Genomic DNA, 8,576 nt, shown 5'->3' with positions numbered 1-8,576 from the left:
TGTTGACAGCAATATGGGAAAAGGATTGTGTAAAATTTGAAAAGTGGCTTCTGCTCTTCACTTAACCAGTTCAAATATTGTATGGAACCTGCAAAAAAGATGAGAAGGTACACTAAAACTTGCACGGTTGTGATTGACCAAATCTGTCCACATGCATTTAAACACTAGGCAAAGTACTAAAAACCACCTCTGTGTTTCCTCAGGACCACATTCCCATGATGACACACACATGCAGACTCAATAGGTGAAAACAATACCAGCGTTGCTTTAGCAGCTGGTATCCACACAGCAGGTTTGAAAAAATCTTGAAAATCTTGCAGCTGGGCGTGTCTGAGAGCTTGGGGATTTTTTGCGAGCAACGCGACCAACAACCAATTACATGAATCTCCCGCCCCCGACATACAAAGCAAAAAACCCCGGGGATTTTATGCGAGCAATATATATATATATAAACTCCCCAAACAGGCGAAAACCTACCAGTTTCACCCACTGTCTCTGCCACCTCCCTCCATGCCTGGTTCCTCCGGTTTGTATCCTGGTAAATAGTTCTGGTCGTAAAGAACCGGGTGATTTGATACCGTAATTTCTCGTTTGGAATATGAGGAAATGAACTGCGGTCTGGCTCTCCCAGCTTGCACGCGGTTTGATTGGCTAGCGCTTGTACTGTCAGATTTGCATAAACGGGATTTGATTGGCTGACGCTTCCAGCTCAGCTTCAAAAGTTGAACATTGCTCAACTTTTGAATCCTGAAAATCCTGGAAATCTCCGCTTTGCTTCCCCACAATGCAGTTCGGCGAAAAGCGAGGCAAAGTGACATCACCCCGATTCAAAGTCAATGGGCAGAAGCGTTGGAAGCGTTGGAAGATTTTTTAAAGCTGCTGGACGTACCGTAAGAGTGACAGTTTGAAAAGTATGCAATTACCTAATTCATTATCTCTTATGCGCTAACCTATTATTTAATGTGGTTCAAAAGGACATGAATATCGCCTTCATCAGTGACCAGTCCACCCCAGGATCTGACCATACGATGGCAACCATCTTGGTCGAGGGAAACAAATGAATGAGCAAGCATTCTGCGTTAAATGTGTTCATACTGTTTGAAATAATGACTATCGGCAGCATAAACATCTTTGTTACATATTTTGTAAAATGTATGTGTGTGATCTGCAGATTGGTGGCCATTGAGAGTTTGTTACTGTAGTTTTACAAAAACTTTACAGATTTTACATATTTGGCACTGGTTTTAAATATGCAAAGGCCTCTAACTTTGTTGTGTCCCCATTTCCCATGGTAATATGGCTAATGTGTTTATTTATTATTTGTGGGACAATTTACATTTTTGTTATTTATCTTTTTTTTCAAGGTTTAAATGAAGCTCAGCACAAGTTCTTTCAGGAAGACTGGGTGTATACATTCACTCCGCAGCTGCATATAATCAGCTCATCACAGGCGTTCTCTTTAACCTATTACATTTCACCTCATTCTCCAGCAGCCAATCAACGTGCTGCAGCCAAACTATAAAATGGTTCTCCTCTCTCCTGCAGTCAGCTGTGATTTCAGGTGTTCATGCACCTTATCATATGGCATGTGTCAATAAATGTTCAAACTAAATGAATTCTCTCCTGATTGAAACATCATGTGTTGAAATAAACAACTGCAATTCAAAAATAAAAAGTGAATTGCCTAATATTTTTGTTGTGCAATTAATTTCTTTCTTTAAAGGCAAAAACATAAAAAAGCTAAGAAAAAAAACGATTGAATACAATATATTTGGAGCAACTTAATTTATAAATGGTTGTCAACTTAAAAACGTGTGTTCACTATGATGGTAATTAAGTACATACAACTTAAAATTTCTTTTAAATCATGCGGTAAAACAAGTTGGAACAACTTCATTTTTGGAGTAATCAGCTTAAAAACGTATATCCCGAATGAGGGTAATTAAGTACATACAACTTAAAATTCCTTTTAAATCATGTGGTAAAACTAGTCGGAACAACTTCATCTTTTGAGTAATCAACTTCAAAACATGTGTTTATGCTACCAATTATTAAGTAAGTGGTAATTAAAAACACCTGATTGTAGAGGAAAAACCTTCTCCCCTAACTCCAATAACTTTGTTGCTTTAAAACAATTTCATTAGAAGTTCTCTTAAGTCAATAAACATTGATGCAAACTGTTGCGTTGATTTTCTTTGTTGAGCCAAGGCATTTGTTTTTAGAGTGCAGCAGCCTCTGTAAGCAAATAGATGAAGGTTTGCAAGATGGTTTTACTGAGTCAGAGGTAATCCGCACTGTGATTAAGATCATAAAACCTGGTACATTCAGGGAGATGTTAAGTAACAAAAGTAATTTGTAAAGCGGTTTCTCCGCACACACATCAGGGATAAAAACAGTACTGAACTTTTTCACGAGTTAAGTAACACTAAACAGCAAGACAAAGAGAGCCCACAGCAGTTTTTGTACAAAATAATGGGTTTAAAGCAGCGTGTTCTATTTGAGTCACAACAGCCTGGTGCAGAGTTTAGCTATGATAAAAGGCTTGTTCAGGGTACTTTTCTCCACACACTTTACCAAGGGTTAAATGAGAAAAACAACCATGTTCGACATGATCTCAAACCACTTCTCACAGATTTGCAGGTTAGTGATGACTTTCTCTTAGATCAAATCACTAAGTCTACTTGTGAGGAGGTAGAAAGACTAAGACGCCTTGGCACAGTGGCTAAAACCAGACCAGTGACTGTAACGGCCCCTACACACGGCTGCGTGCGTTGTCGCTTGCCGGCGGGGGGGCTGAAACTCGACCAACAACCAATCACATGAATCTCCCGCCCCAGACACACAAGCACGCGGTTTGATTGGCTAGAGCTTGTACTGGCATATGATTCGATTGGCTGACGCCTCCGTCAAAAGTAGAACATTGCTCTACTTTTGCAGCGAGCACCATGAGAGAAGCTACGCTTTGCTCCCACAATGCAGTTTGGCGAATAGTGACGTCACCCCATTCAAAGTGAATGGGCAGAAGCGTTGAAGTGGCACGCCGCCGTGTGTAGGGGCCGGAAGCACAGCTCAGGTTGATAGTAGTGACTCAGCTAAGCAAGACTAAGTTGACATTGAGTTACAGGCTAACCGTGTTGCTATTGGAGAACTAACTGCACAGGTGTCCTCACTGACTAAACATATGGCTCAAATGGTGAAACCAACTGACAGTGCGACACCTGGGGACAGGGGCGGACCTAGCACATTTGGTGCCCTAGGCGAGCTTCACCACTGCGCCCCCCCCCCAAAAAATATCAAAACATCTTAACAGTTATACAGTAAAGTACTGCAGCTTTATTTATTACAAGCAAGAACAAGAGCTAAGAATAAATGTAAAGTGCACACTAAAGAATTAAAACAAATAAACAACTTAGCTAACAAACAATAATAATATCAATAACAAACAATAAAAGAATGTGCAAATTTGCTTTCAAAGAAAATTAAGAAGAAATGTAAAGTGCACACTAAAGAATTAAAACAAACAACTTAACTAACAAACAATAATAATAATAACAATAACAAACAATAAAATAACGTGCACATTTGCTTTAAAAGAAAATTATGTATTGTAAAATATGTTACACATGTCAAATAATCAAAATATAATATGCTAAATAAACAAACAAATACATAAAAATTACAAATTCACTTTGTCTCAAGAACTATTTACATTCCACTCCCTATCATCACACAAGGTTGGCCTACATATTAGCTCCTACTGGTTTCCATTTACAGTGCAATCCTTCTGGCCTTCCTCGCTGCAAAGTCATCAATCACATCATCATATGAAATCTGACCACCAACCTCATGGTTAATACTGATTACAGCCAGACCACTGAGGCGTTCTTGAGCCATGGTGGACCTCAGGTATGTTTTCAAGAGTTTTAATTTGGAAAAACTCCTCTCGGCTGAAGCTACTGTTACTGGTAGCGTTGCACTGATCCGCAGAGCAATACACAAGTTGGGATATATTTCGGTGAGCTGCTGTGTGTGTATGAATTTCAACAACTCAAGAGTTGTCATGCTCTTTGATGGCAAGTCAGGTACATTTTCCAACTCCTGAGCCAGCTCCTTCCCATCCAAATCAGATTGCCCTCCATGGCTTAAGGTGTGTGCAAGTGCCTCTGCTTGCTTCATCAGCTCTTGGTGTGGCAGGTCTGGGAAGTTGTACAGAATGCCAAACTTGTCTTGCACATGTTCAAGAGTGGTAAACCTCTCCTTTTGTGCTGACACTGCAGCATCTACCACCACGTTAAAGAACGTTACCTCCAGATTTTGCAAGGCATTCCTCAATGGCTCATCAGGAGACTCATATGAGAAGTGCCTCTTTGTTGATTTCAGCCGCTTTTGCACAAGGACTGCATCCACATTCATGTCTTCACACATGTCCTTGGCTGATGTTTGTGCAGCCACAAAGCCTGTGGCTCTGTAGGATTTGAGAGCTTTTTCAGTCTTTTTCAGTAGACTTACTGCTACATCCACTTGCATTGTTTGGGACTGCAGGACTTTGCTCACCTGCTGAATTTGACTTAACATGTCATACCAGACCACTGTGCACAGTGAAAAGCGGAATGACCCCACTTCTTCTGCCAGAGACTGGGCTTCAATCCTGATGATTGGGTCTTTGGCCTGGTTTCTCACCTCAAGCAGTGCCTATCTCACAGCTGCGGCTTCATATCGCAGAGGCTCCACAGCTTTCACTCTGCTCTCCCATCTGGTTTCTGACCACATTTTGAGTGAAAGGTTGACGTGTTTCTTGAGGATGGCCCATCTCTGTGTAGAGGCAGAAAACAGGCAGTATAGCTTCTGCACAATGCCAAAAAATGATATGGCATCTTTGGAGCTTTTGGCAGCATCAGCAATGACCAAATTGAGTGTATGTGCCCCACAAGGCACAAACAAAGCTCTTGGGTTCAACTGCAGTAGCCTGGCCTGTACTCCCTTGTTCTTCCCTCTCATATTTGCGCCGTTGTCATATGACTGTCCTCTGCAGTCATCAAAGGCAATCTGCAACTCCTCCAGCCTCTTCAAAATCAGGGCGGACAAACTTTCACCAGTGGACTCCTCTGCTACTAGGAATCCCATGAAGTGCTCTTTAATCTGGGGGTCTTCTTCCAGTGTCACAATTCTGATGACTACTGACAGCTGTTCAGTGTGGCTAACATCCGGGGTGCAATCTAAAATGAGGGAAAAGTACTTGCATTTCTTTATTTCTTGCACTATTGTTGATAGAATCTTTCCACTGATGCATTCAATCAACTCATTCTGAATGGTTTTGCCCAAGTAGCTGTGGTGGGATGTTTGACTTTTAATCTTGTGGATGTGGTCTTTCATCACTGGGTCAAACTGCGCCAAAAGCTCAACCTCTTTCAAAAAGTTTCCATTTGAAGGAGAGTGGAGTATTTCTGTCTTTCCTCTCAATGCCATATTTCGCCCTGCCAGAGACTGTACAATAGCAACCAGTCGTGTCAGCACTGCTCTCCACCGACTCTTCTCTGCCTCAAGGAGGGCCTGCTCTTGTTTGTCTATTGTTGTACCTTGTTTTAATCGAACTGCCAATTCTTTCCATGACGCCAAATTGTTCAGGTGTTCCGGACTATTTTCATGGCTGGTCAAAGCAGCACTTGCATTTTTCCAATCCGACAGTCCTGCATTTGTTAAATGAATTTGTTTTGGAGATAAAAGTTGACAACAAAAACAAAAAAGACTGTTCTTCTTTTTTGAATATGTCACCCAACTTCTTTTGATCCTTTCTCCATTTACTAAGGTCCTGCTGAAGTACTGGTGGTGGCAACTTCTCCCATCATCTCTCCTTGGGAAAATGAAATCAGGTGTTATCTGATATGGTCCTCTCCGAACAAACTCTGTCCTCATTGTGTCTGTGAGATGTGAAGGGCAGTCAGCAGGATTGGTTGGTAGTGGATCGTCTGTCTTTGCTGCATCTGGAGGGCATGTGAAGCACATTTTCTCACCTCATATTCACAATATCTTCACACACACACACACACACACACACACACACACAACCCCAATTCCAAAAAGGTTGGGACAGTGTGTAAAATGTAAATAAAAACAGAAAGCAATTATTTGAAAGCATGAGGACAATTAGGTTTATAGCTAAACATCTTTACATTCATCAGGCACACACCTGAGAAGAGTGTATGGGTGGAATCTGTGGTGCAATCAGGATGAGATGCAGCAGGCTGTTCTGACGTTCCTTGCAGTGGTTCTGGGCCTATACATATATAGAGAACACACAAGAGCAAATATATTGGCTGGATTAGAAATGGCACGACAGTCATTTTTACATTCAATTATTTATCATCACATCAGGAACATCTATTGACATATTGTACTCACCAGAACAAACAGACACAGTGGTCAGTGGCAGGGTGGAATCAGTGGTCATCTCATCAGGATGAGCAGCTTGCTGTTCTGACGTTCCTTCATGTGGTTCTAGGTCTATAAATATAGAAAGAACACACAAGAGCAAATATATTGACTGGATTTCACATTCAATTATTTATCATCAGGAACATCTATTGACACATTGCACTCACCTGAGGAAGCCGGCACAGCTGAGGTGCATGGCGGTTCCTTGTCAACTGATGCAGCAGATGGTCCCAGATATTTTAAAAGTGAATCTAAAATGATATAACAAAATGTGTATTATCAACATTGAATAATTTCCATTTGTTAAATGTAGCTATTATTTAGTTAGTAAGCATTAGGACAGCCTGACAGGTCTTATTCAACTAATCAAGAGCTATGCCTATCTTATTAGAACAGTTGAATCAGGTGTGTTAGTTCTGGGTTGGAACGAAAACATTCAACAGGGCTGGAGTTGAGAACCACTGAGCTAGTTAGCTAACGTTAGCGCACATTATGACAGGGTGGAATTTGGCAAATGTTTGACTCGGATAGTCAATGTGCTTTCTGAGGTAAACTTAACGTTAGCTAACGTTACCAACTAACTAACATTCCACCACACTGGCTAGCTCGCTACACCAAAACTAACATTGTTATTATTACTAATATTTCTATTTCATGACACAAAGAAAATAGCCTTATGACAGTTTCGACTGAATGGCAATAACAAACGCTGGCTAGCTAACGTTGGCTTGGCTAACTAGCAAGATTACATGATCCATTCGCTAATGTTGACAATACAATCAAAATTGCATACCTTTCACCTTGGCACGTTTCTCTTCTTCTTCTTTTCTTCTGTTTTTATACTGCGCCCCAGATGGCTTTTGCCTCTTCATAGTTCTCTAACGTTAGTCTTTCTTTCCTCAACGCTCAATTTTATAAACACTTGACCGATACCCATCAATGCACAGCGCTCTAGCATGTTCTGACTGTGAACACCTAAAGCCGAGGCTCTTAGACCGACCGACCGTTTTAGATTTTTGGCTAATTTTCCCTTATGTTAGAATTTTTTTTTTTATGTAAGAATAATGGTTGCAGATATAGAGGGGGGGCGCCAAAACTGCGCCAAGCAAAAAAAAAAAAAAAAAAAATTTTTTTTTTTGTTGCAATTTTTGGCACCCCCCTCTGGGTGGCGCTCTAGGCAACCGCCTATATTGCCTGTAGGAAGCTCCGCCCCTGCCTGGGGACCCCATCTCACCAGCAGCCCGTCCTCAGGCACCAACATCTGAGACCAGAGGCAGATGCAGTGAATGTGTACAACAGAGCAGGGCAAACTGCCCTCACTGCTTTATTTGTGGCCAAGCTGGACATCGCGCCATCGGTTGTCTGAAAAGAAAGATTTCGGGAAACGGGGCGTGGTCACTGGAGAGAGGCAGCCAGTAACTATGACAGCTGAGGAGCCTCCAGCACAAGCCAGCCACTTGAAATCAACCAGTACTGTAAAAGCACAGTGTCAACAACTACCAAGAAAGCGCATAGCACAACTAATTGGTCCCCTGTGCTATCAAGAAAGTCCCTCTTCAAATGCTGCTTGACTCAAGGGCTCAAGTGACAATGGTAGGGAGAGAATGGATGGAAACGGCACTTCCGAACCTCCAAATCCAGCCACTCCAAACCCTCCCTTGCTACCCCCCTCTGGAGATTTCTGTAGCGAATGGCACAGATGTTCCCTTTGATGGATGGGCCGAGGTTGAACTCCAGGTCCGTAGTGAGAATTATGGACATGTCACAATACAAGTGCCAGTATTAATCAGCAAAAACTGTCTTAACTGTCCTATTTTCGGCAGTAATGTCATAGCTGAGATGATCAACACAAATCAAGAACAGAAAGGTGAGGCTGATATTTCTGCTTTACTTAAAGATTCTTTAAGTATCAGTGACAGTGCAGTGGAAGCCCTAGTTTCTGCTCTGCAGATTTTGACCCCCGATGAGACCGCCCCCTGAGTGCAATGTGAGAACAGGGAAAAAAGGTATCACTATTCCAGCAGGACAGATCTGTGAGGTTAGGTGTAGAGTCAGGGAATGGCCAAGGGGCGGGACAATGCTCTTTCAACCCGATAGCGAGTAACTGTTCTGAGGGGTTAGAGCTGTTTCCAGCTTTAGTAGAT

General features: G+C 41.9%; 1 long non-coding RNA gene across 1 annotated transcript; it reads right to left on the bottom strand.

Moving 5' to 3' along the window:
- Positions 1 to 6,041: 6,041 nt before the first annotated feature.
- Positions 6,042 to 6,780, bottom strand: LOC307036932. Its single transcript, XR_013807528.1, has 3 exons — positions 6,600 to 6,780; positions 6,400 to 6,501; positions 6,042 to 6,274 (listed from the first exon to the last, which is right to left on the bottom strand). It is a non-coding gene; the product is annotated as an uncharacterized lncRNA (long non-coding RNA).
- Positions 6,781 to 8,576: the final 1,796 nt, after the last annotated feature.

Source organism: Notothenia rossii (genome assembly GCF_949606895.1).
Source record: "Notothenia rossii genome assembly, chromosome: 4".
NCBI lineage: Eukaryota > Metazoa > Chordata > Actinopteri > Perciformes > Nototheniidae > Notothenia > Notothenia rossii.
This window is presented reverse-complemented; position numbering and strand designations above follow the sequence as displayed.